Source organism: Coregonus lavaretus, assembly GCF_964263955.1.
Source record: "Coregonus lavaretus genome assembly, chromosome: 3".
Classification (NCBI taxonomy): domain Eukaryota; kingdom Metazoa; phylum Chordata; class Actinopteri; order Salmoniformes; family Salmonidae; genus Coregonus; species Coregonus lavaretus.
The window spans coordinates 35,014,624-35,028,350 of NC_139990.1; the positions used below are offsets into that span (position 1 = coordinate 35,014,624).

Below are 13,727 nucleotides of genomic sequence, written 5' to 3' on the forward strand. Positions count from 1 at the left end.
ACCAGGAGACCCATGGGGCGGCGCGCAATTGGCCCAGCGTCGTCCAGGGTAAGGGAGGGAATGGCCGGCAGGGATGTAGCTCAGTTGATAGAGCATGGCGTTTGCAACGCCAGGGTTGTGGGTTCGATTCCCACAGGGGGTAGGAAAAATAAAATAATGTATACATTCACTAACTGTAAGTCGCTCTGGATAAGAGCGTCTGCTAAATGACTAAAATGTAAATGTTGTAAGGGCTACTGATTATATTCTGCTGAAACTAGGCTGTGTGTGTGGCGCGCATGTGAATATATTTCCCGTGCTTTGCGATTGTGCATGACTTCTCTATTGTACTAAATAATTGCTAAGTCGTATACTGCCACTACACTACTTTTATACGCATCAATAGGGATTAAGAAGTGAGTACCTATACGCAATGCCCACTGAAAAAAAATGGGTATACGGCTTATACCTGCATATAGCCTCCACTACACCACTGGCCCTTTTGTTTTACAAAAAGTGCACTCTCTTACATGGATGCGCTGGTATTACGGTTGCTTTCCTTTCAGAATCACGAACCAGTCACACACTGAAGGCCTATAGGTTCGCCACTGCTCATAATAGATATAAAGGCTGTTAAAATACTGTATTCAAGTTTAAAGAAAGGAGTGTATATATTTGGCCTGGCGAAGCGGTTTTATGCGCTGACTGAATGGAAACTGATAATTCAGAGTTTTTTACTCCGCTGGTCTCGGGAAGAAATTACGAGTCCTCACTGTCCGAGACAGAGTCAAGACTGAGACACTCAATATGTGGTCTCAACCAGACTTGAGATTGAGACTGGTCTCAAGTACTACAACACTGCCTACTACCATACCCCATTCAAAGGCACTTAAATATTTTGTCTTGCCCATTCACCCTCTGAATGGCACACATCACAATACATGTCTCAATTGTCTCAAAGCTTAAAAATCTTTATTTAACCTGTCTCCTCCCCTTCATCGACACTGATTGAAGTGGATTTAACAACTGACATCAATAAGGGATTATAGCTTTCACCTGGATTCACCTGGTCAGTCTATTTCATTGAAAGAGCAGGTGTTCTTAATGGTTTGTACTCTCAGTGTATATCATACTATGTCCTAATGACCTGAGCTATGCTATCACATACTGCCCTGACAGTCTGCAATGTCAGGCCTGGTGCCAATACAACAACCATACCTTTATATTACGGCACTTTAAAACAGCTTAAATCAGTATTATCTTATCTACCTCTACTTGACAATGAAAAAACCCTTTGAAATGGTGTGCATCAATGGATGAAGGTACCTGATTTGTCTACATTTCTCTAAGGGAGAAAGGCACAGCAAAGTTCAGCCATATATTTACACAATGATCCCTACTGCAACTGTCTTTTCGTTCTGTATACACATTCATTGTAAACTAATAAATTAAATGACAAACATAAGGATTCATTCATATCAGACACGGTAGTATTACTCACAACAAATGCCAGAAAAAAACTGCAGTAGGTTAAAACAGAATAAAATACATTATTCTATTAATGCAAATTGTCATTATCCATAATTCCAACTAAAAGAGAATCACGAGAAAGCACTACATTTTAAGAGTTGGTTATTCTTTGAGCAGAGGTGGGGAACTCATTAAGCTACAGAGTCATGAACTTCAGCTTTCAGCCTTGGAAGAGTGTGTGTTGGGATCGGAGGGGGCTTGATCAGTCTGCAGTCCATCACTTCTTCCTCTCAAGCCCTCTGTTCTGTGTGTATGTGTGTGAATTTCTGATGATGCATACGAGCATGTGCATTTTCATGTTTTCTATGAGTATTTGTAACTTACCAGTGTTCCAGTGAGTAAGAGAGAGTGTGTGTGTGTCCAGTCCATCACTGTGGTGTCGTATCTCCATTGATCTCTATGCCGTGCCTTTGTAGCTGAGCTTGAAGCACTGTGTTGTCATTCTTTAGCTCCTCAATCTATAACATGACAGAACATTGCAATTAAACAACGTTAACAACCAAATGCCAACACTACCAAATATGAGAAAATACTCTTTAATGTGGGCCTTTTGAAACCCCTTCATATATAGACATAAAAAAAAATCTTTAAAATCAACTGTGGTGTATTCACTAGGAACCAAACAAATGCAAACAGGCTGAAACGTGGAGGGACAAAAAACAACAACAAAAAAGTGTCCAATAAGCAATGAATCTTTTCATTGCAAAATGTTTTTGTACTAATGAATTCCCCCATGACGTATTGTTGACACAGACAGCAAGGTGAGTGCAAGGTGTGAGTTACACATACAATGCATTCAGAAAGTGTTCAGACCCCTTGACCTTTTCCACATTTTGTTATGTTACAGCCTTATTCTAAATTGTTTTTCCCCCTCACCAATTTACACACAATACCCCATAATGACAAAGCAAAAACAGGTTTTTAGAAATATTTGCTCATTTAAAAATAAAAACGGAAAAATCACATTTACGTAAGTATTCAGACCCTTTACTCAGTACTTTGTTGAAGCACCTTTGGCAGCGATTACAGCTTCGAGGCATCTTGGGTATGACACTACAAGCTTGGCACACCTGTATTTGGGGAGTTTCTCCCATTCTTCTCTGCAGATCCTCTCAAGCTCTGTCAGGTTGGATGGGGAGCGTTGCTGCACAGCTATTTTCAGGTCTCTCCAGAGATGTTCGATCGGGTTCAATTCCGGGCTCTGGCTGGGCCATTTAAGGACATTCAGAGACTTGTCCCGAAGCCACTACTGCATTGTCTTGGCTGTGTGCTTAGGGTTGTTGTCCAGTTGGAAGGTGAACCTTCGTCCCAGTCTGAGGTCCGGAGCTCTCTGGAGAAGGTTTTCATCAAGGATCTCTCTGTACTTTGCTCCGTTTATCTTTCCCTCGATTCTAACTAGTCTCCCAGTCACCGCCGCTGAAAAAACATCCCCAAAGCATGATGCTGCCACCACCATGCTTCACCGTAGGGATGCTGCCTGGTTTCCTCCGGATGTGACGCTTGGCATTCAGGCCAAAGAGTTCAATCTTGGTTTCATCAGACCAGAGAATCTTGTTTCTCATGGCTGAGAGTCCTTTAGCTGCCTTTCGGCAAACTCCAAGCGGGCTGTCATGTGCCTTTTGTATTTATTATGGATCCCCATTAGCTGCTGACAAGGCAGCAGCTACCCTTCCTGGGGTCCAGCAAAATTAAGGCAGTTATACATTTTTTACTGAGGAGTGGCTTCCGTCTGGCCACTCTACCATAAAGGCCTGATTGGTGGAGTGCTGCAGAGATGGTTGTCCTTATGGAAGATTCTCCTATCTCCACAGAGGAACTCTGGAGCTCTGTCAGAGTGACCATCGGATTCTTGGTCACCTCCCTGACCAAGGCCCTTCTCCCCTGATTGCTCAGTTTGGCTGGGCTGCCAGCTCTAGGAAGAGTCTTGGTGGTTCCAAACTTCTTCCATTTAAGAATGATGGAGGCCACTGTGTTCTTCGGGACCTTCAATTCTGCAGACATTTTTTGGTTCCCTTCCCTAGATCTGTGGCTCGACACAATACTGTCTCGGAGCTCTACGGACAATTACTTCGACCTCACGGCTTGGTTTTTGCTCTGACATGCACTGTCAACTGTGGGACCTTATATAGACAGTGTGTGTCTTTCCAAATCATGTACAATCAATTGAATTTACCACAGGTTGTAGGAATATCTCAAGGATGATCAATGGAAACAGGATGTACCTGAGCTCAATTTCGAGTCTCATAGCAAAGGGTTTGAATACTTATGTAAATAAGGTAATTCTGTTTTTTAATAAATGTGCAAAACAATATATATATATATATATATATATATTATTATTTTTTTTTTGCTTTTTCATTATGTGTAGATTGATGAGGACAATTTTTTATTTAATACATTTTAGAATAAGGTTGTAACGTAACAAAAGGGAATGGGTCTGAATACTTTTTGAATGCACTGTATAAATGTGTACCTGTTGTTTGAGTAGCTCGTTGTCCGCCTGAACTCTCAACACCTCTGAAGTGGTCCTGCAGTCTCTGTTTGTTCTGTCTCAGCTCCCAGATGTAGTCACACGCTTTCAACAGGATCCCTCCTTTACTCTAGAGAGAAGAGGTTGCACATGACTTCTATTATAAGAAAACATGATTTTGCACTATCTTCCATTGTGGGTCAGTTTCTCGGACACAGATTAAACCTAGTTCTGGACTAAAAACGTATTTCAATGGAGAGTTTCGATTGAGAGTTTCAATGGAGAGTTTCGATTGCTTTCTAGTCCAGGACTAGGCTTAATTTGTGTCCAGGAAACCGTCCCATAAAGTCTGTAAGTGTCTTACATTATATAGTGGGTTCTATGGGACTAAATCTCGATAGAATAATTTACCACACTCACTGTTCCAGTCTTAGTACTGTCTATGTTGCAGTCTGGGATGATCTTTGTGAGAGTGATGATCCAGTTGTTGATCTTGTCTCTTCTCCGCCTCTCCACTGCAAATACAAAAATCCCATAGCTTAGTTGTCAAAGCTACAGCATGAGCCATCCTCCCATTCGGAGGCTAGTCAATACTATTTACACAATATACTTAAAGTAATTTTGGAAATTACACGAAAACATTTAGTAAGGCTCCTCCTTTTTCTCTTTATGCCCATGGTAAGTCTGAACTTCTACTTTTAAGTCTCGATTTGCCAGATAAATTATTTTTGCTCTTCTCCTCTCTCCCTAGGTGCCCGTGGGCCATCCATCTTCCTGCGTAGAGAGACCAAGACAAATAAATGGTCGAATTTAATGTCACCGTTACCCATTGTAAAACCTACGCTCATAAAACAAACAAATTGACAGTGTATTCAAATACATTGTGCACAAATCCAAATTAGAATGATAAACATTTATAGTAGTCATATTATATATTATATAATATATTATATAGTCATAGTCCAGATAGTCCATCTGTAGATGCTCTACAGATAGTTTGTTGATAGTATGACCATATGTTGATAAGCAACTGCTTGCTAAGGTTAGGGTTAGGGCTAGGGTAAGGGTTAAGTTTAGGGTTAGGATAAAGGTAAGGGCTAGGGTTAGTTGAAATGTTACTGATAGTCTGTAGAGCATGTACAGATGGACTATCCAAATAAAGTGTTACCGAGACGTTTCGTGTTACCGAGACGTTTCCTTGCCCCATTGAAGAGGACTCCTTCGGTCATCCTATAACCTAAATCTAAATATACCATACATCATGTTCACCTGACAGGGACACTAAGACGTATGATTCATCACGACTAGTGGATTCACCACACGTCTGTCTACCAAAGATGGGAGGGGGTCAGTTTTAGGGGATTTGAGCGAAAGTAGTCCAATTTGAACTGCCATGCTGTAGAATCTCCTGTTCACCAAGGTCTCTGGGGCTGGCAGGTAAGTGGGACAGTTTTTGTTTTGTTTTCTCTCGTTCTAATGTTTTGTCATGATAAACACAATCACAAACCAATCATGCCAAAATAGGAGGGTAAATACAAAGAGGTGATCATTTCCTGAGGGTTTAGCTAGGGAAAGTCCATTCCAATGTGGAGTTGGGAGGGATAAGTGAGAAGTGTGGCGATCCACACACCATGCTAACTATTTATAGACCACATACTGCCACACCTAGATACTAGGTCAAAACTGATTGGAACTCAGGTCCCTCAGAAGACAGGGTTAAAAACGGAATTTATAAAAAATAAAAATAAAAATATGATAATAAATATATAATAATAATAATAATAATAATAATAATAATAATAATAATAAATATACACTAACTTTCAAAAGTTTGGGGTCACTTAGAATTTTCCTTGTTTTCCATGAAAACATACATGAAATGAGTTTGAATAGGAAATATAGCAAAATGCATAGGAAATAATGATTTGTAATTGAAATAATAATTGTGTCCTTCAAAATTTGCTATCGTCAAAGAATCCTCCATTTGCAGCAATTACAGCCTTGCAGACCTTTGGCATTCTAGTTGTCAATTTGTTGAGGTAATCTGAAGAGAGTTCACCCCATGCTTCCTGAAGCACCTCCCACAAGTTGGATTGGCTTGATTGGCACTTCTTACGTACCATACGGTCAAGCTGCTCCCACAACAGCTCAATAGGGTTGAGATCTGGTGACTGTGCTGGCCACTCCATTATAGACAGAATACCAGCTGACTGCTTCTTCCCTAAATACAGTGGTGAAAAAAAGTATTTAGTCAAATCAAATCAAATCAAATTTTATTGGTCACATGCGCCGAATACAACAGGTGCAGACATTACAGTGAAATGCTTACTTACAGCCCTTAACCAACAGTGCATTTATTTTAAACGAAAAAAGTAAAAATAAAACAACAACAAAAAAAGTGTTGAGAAAAAAAGAGCAGAAGTAAAATAAAATAACAGTAGGGAGGCTATATATACAGGGGGGTACCGGTGCAGAGTCAATGTGCGGGGGCACCGGCTAGTTGAGATAGTTGAAGTAATATGTACATGTGGGTAGAGTTAAAGTGACTATGCATAAATAATTAACAGAGTAGCAGCAGCGTAAAAAGGATGGGGTGGGGGGGCAGTGCAAATAGTCCGGGTAGCCATGATTAGCTGTTCAGGAGTCTTATGGCTTGGGGGTAGAAGCTGTTGAGAAGTCTTTTGGACCTAGACTTGGCACTCCGGTACCGCTTGCCGTGCGGTAGCAGGGAGAACAGTCTATGACTAGGGTGGCTGGAGTCTTTGACAATTTTGAGGGCCTTCCTCTGACACCGCCTGGTATAGAGGTCCTGGATGGCAGGAAGCTTGGCCCCAGTGATGTACTGGGCCGTACGCACTACCCTCTGTAGTGCCTTGCGGTCGGAGGCCAAGCAGTTGCCATACCAGGCGGTGATGCAACCAGTCAGGATTCTCTCGATGGTGCAGCTGTAGAATTTTTTGAGGATCTGAGGACCCATGCCAAATCTTTTCAGTCTCCTGAGGGGGAATAGGCTTTGTCGTGCGTAAGTCAGCCACCAATTGTGCAAGTTCTCCCACTTAAAAAGATGAGAGAGGCCTGTAATTTTCATCATAGGTACACGTCAACTATGACAGACAAAATGAGAAAAAAATATCCAGAAAATCACATTGTAGGATTTTTAATGAATTTATTTGCAAATTATGGTGGAAAATAAGTATTTGGTCAATAACAAAAGTTTCTCAATACTTTGTAATATACCCTTTGTTGGCAATGACACAGGTCAAACGTTTTCTGTAAGTCTTCACAAGGTTTTCACACACTGTTGCTGGTATTTTGGCCCATTCCTCCATGCAGATCTCCTCTAGAGCAGTGATGTTTTGGGGCTGTCGCTGGGCAACACGGACTTTCAACTCCCTTCAAAGATTTTCTATGGGGTTGAGATCTGGAGACTGGCTAGGCCACTCCAGGACCTTGAAATGCTTCTTACGAAGCCACTCCTTCGTTGCCCGGGCGGTGTGTTTGGGATCATTGTCATGCTGAAAGACCCAGCCACGTTTCATCTTCAATGCCTTTGCTGATGGAAGGAGGTTTTCACTCAAAATCTCACGATACATGGCCCCATTCATTCTTTCCTTTACACGGATCAGTCGTCCTTGTCCCTTTGCAGAAAAACAGCCCCAAAGCATGATGTTTCCACCCCCATGCTTCACAGTAGGTATGGTGTTCTTTGGATGCAACTCAGCATTCTTTGTCCTCCAAACACAACGAGTTGAGTTTTTACCAAAAAGTTATATTTTGGTTTCATCTGACCATATGACATTCTCCCAATCCTCTTCTGGATCATCCAAATGCACTCTAGAAAACTTCAGACGGGCCTGGACATGTACTGGCTTAAGCAGGGGGACACGTCTGGCACTGCAGGATTTGAGTCCCTGGCGGCGTAGTGTGTTACTGATGGTAGACTTTGTTACTTTGGTCCCAGCTCTCTGCAGGTCATTCACTAGGTCCCCCCGTGTGGTTCTGGGATTTTTGCTCACCGTTCTTGTGATCATTTTGACCCCACGGGGTGAGATCTTGCGTGGAGCCCCAGATCGAGGGAGATTATCAGTGGTCTTGTATGTCTTCCATTTCCTAATAATTGCTCCCACAGTTGATTTCTTCAAACCAAGCTGCTTACCTATTGCAAATTCAGTCTTCCCAGCCTGGTGCAGGTCTACAATTTTGTTTCTGGTGTCCTTTGACAGCTCTTTGGTCTTGGCCATAGTGGAGTTTGGAGTGTGACTGTTTGAGGTTGTGGACAGGTGTCTTTTATACTGATAACAAGTTCAAACAGGTGCCATTAATACAGGTAACGAGTGGAGGACAGAGGAGCCTCTTAAAGAAGAAGTTACAGGTCTGTGAGAGCCAGAAATCTTGCTTGTTTGTAGGTGACCAAATACTTATTTTCCACCATAATTTGCAAATAAATTCATTAAAAATCCTACAATGTGATTTTCTGGAGAAAAAAAATCTCAATTTGTCTGTCATAGTTGACGTGTACCTATGATGAAAATTACAGGCCTCTCTCATCTTTTTAAGTGGGAGAACTTGCACAATTGGTGGCTGACTAAACACTTTTTCCCCCACTGTAGTTCTTGCATAGTATGGAGCTGTGCTTTGGGTCATTGTCCTGTTGTAGGAGGAAATTGGCTCCAATCATGCGCCGTCCACAGGGTATGGCATGGCGTTGCAAAATGGAGTGATAGCCTTCCTTCTTCAAGATCCCTTTTACCCTGTACAAATCTCCCACTTTACCACCACCAAAACACCCCCAGACCATCACATTGCCTCCACCATGCTTGACAGATAGCATCAAGCACTCCTCCAGCATCTTTTCATTTGGTCTGCATCTCACAAATGTTCTTCTTTGTGATCTGAACACCTCAAACATCGATTCGTCTGTCCATAACACTTTTTTCCAATCTTCCTCTGTCCAGTGTCTGTGTTCTTTTGCCCATCTTAATCTTTTCTTTTTATTGGCCAGTCTGAGATATGGCTTTTTCTTTGCAACTCTGCCTAGAAGGTCAGCATCCCGGAGTCACCTCTTCACTGTTGACGTTGAGACTGGTGTTTTGCGGGTACTATTTAATGAAGCTGCCAGTTGAGGACCTGTGAGGCATCTGTTTCTCAAACTAGACACTCTAATGTATTTGTCCTCTTGCTCAGCTGTGCACCGGGGCCTCCCACTCCTCTTTCTATTCTGGTTAGAGCCAGTTTGCGCTGTTCTGTGAAGGGAGTAGTACACAGCGTTGTACGAGATCTTCAGTTTCTTGGCAATTTCTCGCATGGAATAACCTTCATTTCTCAGAACAAGAATAAACTGACGAGTTTCAGAAGAAAGTTATTTGTTTCTGGCCATTTTGAGTCTGTAATCAAACCCACAATTGCTGATGCTCCAGATACTTAACTAGTCTCAAGAAGGCCAGTTTTATTGCTTCTTTAATCAGCACAACAGTTTTCAGATGTGCTAACATAATTGCAAAAGGGTTTTCTAATGATCAATTAGCATTTTAAAATGATAAACTTGGATTAGCAAACACAATGTGCCATTGGAACACAGGACTGATGGTTGCTGATAATGGGCCTCTGTACGCCTATGTAGATATTCCATTAAAAATCAGCCGTTTCTAGCTACAATAGCCATTTACAACATTAACAATGTCTACACTGTATTTCTGATCAATTTGATGTTATTTTAATGGACCAAAAAATTGCTTTTCTTTCGAAAACAAGGACATTTCTAAGTGACCCCAAACTTTTTAACGGTAGTGTAAATACATATAGAGTGCCCTCCTTAAATATTGTGACAGTGACACATTTTGTTCTTTTGGCTCTGCACTCCAGCACTTTGGATTTCAAATGATACAATGAATATGAGGTTAAAGTGCAGTCTGTCAGCTTTAATTTGAGGTTATTTTCATCCATATCGGGTAAACCATTTAGAAATTACAGCACTTTTTGTACATAGTACCCATTTTTTAGGGGACGAAAAGTATTGGGACAAACTCACTTACTGTGTTTGTGTATTAAAGTAGTCAAAAGTTTAGTATTTGGTCCCATATTCCTAGCATGCAATGATTACATCAAGCTTGTGACTACAAACTTGTTGGATGCATTTGCTGTTTGTTTTGGTTGTGTTTCAGATTATTTTGTGCCCAATTGAAATTAATGGTAAATAATGTATTGTGTCATTTTGGAGTCATTTTTATTGTAAATAAGAATAGAATATGTTTCTAAACACTACTACATAAATGTGGATGCTACCATGATTACGGATAGTCCTGAATGAATCGTGAATAATGATGAGTGAGAAAGTTACATACTCCCAAGACATGCTAACCTCTCACCATTACAATAACAGGGGAGGTTATGCATCGAACAAGTGTTGTATAGTCACAAGGTTGATGTAATCATTGCGTGCTAGGAATATGGGACCAAATACTAAACTTTTGACTACTTTAATACACATAAAAGTGAATTTGTCCCAATACTTTTGGTCCCCTAAAATGGGGGGACTATGTACAAAAAGTGCTGAAATTCCTAAACTGTTCACCCGATATGGATGAAAATATCCTCAAATTAAAGCTGACAGTCTGCACTTTAACCTCATAATCATTGTATATGTATAAGCACACTTTCACACTCTCTCTCTCACACACACACACTCACACATTTGAACATTCCAGAATTACCCGTTTGAACAGAGGAAATTGCACACCCCCACACACACCCAATACCTACATTCCAGTTGGAGAACCTCCTCTGTTTCCGGTTTCTCGTGACTGATGGAGGGAGAAGGGAGTTTTCTGTTAGAACACTCATATTCAATGAAACAGCGGTGTACTATAGGCTAATTAATAATAGTCCAGGGGATAAGAACCAAATAAACCCGAGATCGTTCTACTTTAGGATACAAGTATCAAACTTGGTACACTAATACTAGATACATTCAGGAACATTTTAAAGATTGGAGGCAGTCTGGGAAGCATGTCAGTCAACCAGGGCGGCCATTTAATAAAATGGCTGACATTCAGATTTCTTGTTAGAAGAAAATAGGGTAAAATCATTCCAAACAATATCAAAATTACTTTATGTTATCTATAAATAAACTCCTCAGATGATATAGACAATAATTCTGATCATAAAATACTCTTAAGACCTTCATGGGGGTCATATTGAGGTCATTTTGACCATAGTCCAGCGACTACGGGATGTTTTTTTAGCATGTCTAAATAAATATTTTTGGCAAGCCATCATATATTTTGTCCATTACACCCGTGGCAGCCATTTCTAATATGGCCAGCTATGGCCACCAACCAGCTGGACATAATACACTACATGGCCAAAAGTAGGTGGACACCCCTTCAAATTAGCGGATTCTACTATTTTAGCCACATCCGTTGCTGACAGGTGTATAAAATCGAGCACACAGCCATGCAATCTCAATAGACAAACATTGGCAGTAGAATGGCCTATACTGAAGAGCTCAGTGACTTTCAGCGTGGCACCGTCATAGGATGCCACCTTTCCAACAAGTCAGTTCATAACATTTCTGTCCTGCTAGAGCTGCCCCAGTCAACTGTAAGTGCTGTTATTGTGAAGTAGAAACGTCTAGGAGCAACAATGGCTCAGCCGCGAAGTGGTAGGCCACACAAGTTTACAGAACGGGACTGCCGAGTGCTGAAGTGTGTAGCGCATAAAAATCGTGTGTCCTCGGTTGCAACACTCACTACCGAGTTCCAAACTGCCTCTGGAAGCAACATCTGCACAAGAACTGTTCGTCGGGAGCTTCAAGAAATGGGTTTCCATGGCCGAGCAGCCACACACAAGCCTAAGATCACCATGCGCAATGCCAAGTGTCGGCTGGAGTGGTGCCATTGGACTCTGGAGCAGTGGAAACACATTCTCTGGATTGATGAATCATGCTTCACCATCTGGCAGTCCGACGGACGAATCTGGGTTTGGCGGATGCCAGGAGAACCCTACCTGCCCCAATGCATAGTGCCAACTGTAAAGTTGGGTGGAGGAGGAATAATGGTCTGGGGCTGTTTTTCATGGTTCGGGCTAGGCCCCTTAGTTCCAGTGAAGGAAAATCTTAATGCTACAGCATACAATGACATTCTAGCTGATTCATGCTGAAACAGGACCTTTCCTGTTTCAGCATGACAATGCCCCGTGCACAAAGCGAGGTCCATACAGAAATGGTCTGTCGAGATTGGTGTGGAAGAACTTGACTGGCCCGCACAGAGCCCTGACCTTAACCCCATCGAACACTTTTGGGATGAATTGGAACGCCAGGCCTAATCACCCAACATCAGTCCCTGCAGCAATGTTCCAACATCTAGTGGAAAGCCTTCCCAGAAGAGTGGAGGCTGTTATAGCAGCAAAGGGGGGTTCTACTCCATTTTAATGCCCAAGAGTTTGGAATGAGATGTTCGATGAGCAGGTGTTCACATACTTTTAGTGTACATTCATGGGATAAATAGTTATGTGTAAGCAGGTTTCCTGTAATTTGTCTTAAAATTGACAAAAAACAGAATATCATATTATATATAATTGCAATCAGTAGACTTCAGGGAACAACCATATTACTTTTTAGTGTTTACATGTAAACTATTGGAACTAGCTATGAAACAATGTACAAACAACATTAAGTTGGCACACGTTTTCACCACTTTTCTAGTAAGATTTTAAAGGATACGTATATGGCATCTTTGGGCCATTTTATTGTTTTCCAGACCCCCTCAAACATTTTAAGACATCATTGGGCTGTATGTACCAATTATATATGAGATATGGCCATGTGAATCGTGTCCAATATGGCCCTATGCAGCTGGTTGGCGCCTGTACAAAAGCCCTCAGAGTGGAGCAGCATGCTACTGAGATGAACTTGTTTAACCAAGTTGATTTCACCTGTTGACTGACTATATAAATGGCACACACTTGTCACTAATTATCAGGACTGCCTTGATAGGCTCATAAAAATAAATGGTTAAGTCATAACGTTAAAATGTCATGTAATTTCCTTATTTGAGATGTATTGGTTTAATAGATTCATCCTTATCACCTTTACCTTTTATGTTATGCAACCTGCTTATAATAGAGCCCCACAGTGGATGTGTGATAATACCTATAAAACCTAGCGGTCAAACAGAGAAATGGTTCCAATTGTTTTTCCACCATTAATTTTTCCCATACGGGATTTTAGAAACACTTAAAATAATGGATGTGTTTTGATAACTGTGTAAATCTCTTTCGGACAAGGTGACTTTTATCAATATATTTGGCTCTATTTACTCTCAGATTCGAAAATGCTAATTGGCATCAAATTAGACATCATGCAAGACTACAAATTCCTGCATAATCCTGCACGTCATCATTAGCTGACACCTTTACTAACAGGTGTTGTGTATTTCTGTATGATAGCCACACTAGCAGCTAATTAGCATTTCATTTTGGGGGGTAAATACAGGCAAATATATTGATAAAAGTCACCTTGTTTGAGAGATTTACACGGTTATCAAAACGTCACTCCAGGGGAAGCCTACACGAAACACAGCCCTTATTTTAAGTGTTTCTAAAATCCCCTATGGGTAAAATGAATGGTGGAAAAACTATTGGAATCATTTAGGGCTGACCCCATTTAGTTGACTGGTCAATCGTTTTTTTTGTCGAGCAGTCTAAAATATATACAGTACCAGTCAAAAGTTTGGACACACCTACTCATTCA

General features: G+C 41.1%; 1 pseudogene across 1 annotated transcript in view; it reads left to right on the plus strand.

The window, feature by feature from the left end:
* The first annotated feature begins 4,648 nt into the window (after positions 1-4,648).
* LOC311107165 (NAD(P)H-hydrate epimerase-like) overlaps positions 4,649-13,727 on the plus strand; it is a 33,110-nt pseudogene continuing 24,031 nt past the window's right edge. Inside the window, exon 1 of the transcript in view lies at positions 4,649-4,657. The product of the transcript in view is annotated as an NAD(P)H-hydrate epimerase-like (transcript). The remainder of the gene's footprint in view (positions 4,658-13,727) is intronic.